We start from the raw sequence: 1,900 nt of genomic DNA, 5'->3' as shown, positions 1-1,900 counted from the left end.
AAGATGATGCCTTTCCCTAAAGAGCAGTCAGAGACCAGGGCACTCAGAGACACAGCAGGTGTGGTGAGGCTGCTACTTCTGCAGGAGTCGGTTCAACTCAAACTCTGTGCATGGAAATCAATTCTGACTCAGAGGGACCCTGCAGGATGGAGAATTGCCCCTTTGGTTTTCCAAGGTTGCAAATCTTTACGGGAACAAATAGCCTCATCTCTCCACTGGAGCACCTGGTACTTGTTCGAACCGCTGACCTTGCAGTTAGCTCAACGTGTAACCCAATATGCCACCAACGCTCCTGTCAACAGCCCAGAAAACCCACAGGGACAGTTCTATCTCTGCATGGGATCACTATGAGGCAGAATCAACTCATTGGCAGTGAGTTTGAATTTGGATTTTGGTATTGGAGGAAGGAAAGAGAGTCCCGGTGGCAGTGGTTCAAGTGCTCAGCTGCCAATCAGGTCTAGTTTGAACTCACCTGCCTTTCGCAGGAGAAATCAAGGGGCAGTTTGCTTCCACAAAGCTGGAACTCAATGGGGGCAGTTCTACTTTGTCCTATTAATGAGGCAGTGGGTTTAGTTTACTGCAGGAGAAAAATCAATTTTGGTTTCGTGGCTCCCCCTTGTGAGCTTTAAAAGCAGTGCAAATGATTCACATTCAAAACGCTCTGCTTAAGGGTGATGTTCAGAGGTAAGCCCCCTGCTCTGGGTTGATTCTGATAGAGACCCTCTGGGGCAAATTAGAGCTGCCCCCTAGAGTTCCCACAGCTGTAACTCTTCACGGGAGCAGAATGCCACTTCTGACGAGTGGCTGCCAGTTTCCAGCTCCTGACCGTGCCGCTAGCAGCCCTGGTAAACCACTATGCCCCCAAGGTAGTTTAACCAAATCCCCTTGCAGGAGGGCCAAGTGAATTTAGCCCATTAGTCAGCAATGAATTCCCACGGGGCATAGCCTCAAAAGAAGAAGGCACCCTTGGGAGACCCAAAGCGCACCATCTCTGACGGCGCATCAAGTCATCACCCCAATTAGTCTGTTTTACTGGACACACACAGCTAGCTCACTTTGGAAAGGGCGCTGCCACTGCCCACAAAGTCATCTGCCCTGGCCGGCAGGCTCTTGGGGGGCTGAGGTGATGAAGGCACACTCTGTAATGCTATCTACTCCACAGCCTTATCTTGTTTCTGAACACTTCGCACGTCCATTCCAAACAAACAAACAAAACCCACTACAGTCCAGCCAATTCCTACTCAGAGCACCCCTATATCGGGCAGCGTGTAACACGATCTCCATGGGGTTCTGAGGTCTAACTCTTTACGGAGTGGCTGGTGGTTTCCAACTGCGGACCCTGGGGTGAGCCACCCACCAGGGCGCCCTCGATCTCCTTTCCTGTCTCTTCACCTTTCTCTGCCTCCATCCCTCCCCAGACGCTGCACCTCCTACTTGCCGAACTGCAAAGCACCGTCTAAACACCAAGGCTCCGCCACGCAAATCCGAGTGAAAAAATTCCACGGAGCAACAGGCTACTGCACCGAGTCCGCGATGAACACGTCTCCTTCAACCGCCCCGAAGCCCCCTACGAAGGGAGGTCTACCCTCGGCCCCATTAAGGCTGGGACAACTGTGCCTCGGAAGTCGTGGGAAGTCACAAAGTTGGGTTAAGTGAGAGCCAAATGGAAACCGAGCTAGCCGACGTCGGCGCTGGGAATCAACCTGGACTCTCAATCTTGCACTATAAAGGCCCCAAGTGGGGCTAACTTATGACACTTCCGGGGGAAGGGAGCGGGTGGGGGACACGCTGGGATCCTGGAAGCCAAGCCGGGCTTCGCGGGGATCCCCTCCGGAACTAAGAAGCGAGTACTTTCTGCACTCAACGGAGGGCTTTCCCATTCCAATCACCGGAGGTGGGA

The sequence above is a fragment of the Echinops telfairi genome, unplaced genomic scaffold (assembly GCF_000313985.2).
Source record: "Echinops telfairi isolate 266 unplaced genomic scaffold, ASM31398v2 ScPeMD7_7412;HRSCAF=8450, whole genome shotgun sequence".
In the NCBI taxonomy this organism is placed as follows: domain Eukaryota; kingdom Metazoa; phylum Chordata; class Mammalia; order Afrosoricida; family Tenrecidae; genus Echinops; species Echinops telfairi.
This window is presented reverse-complemented; position numbering follows the sequence as displayed.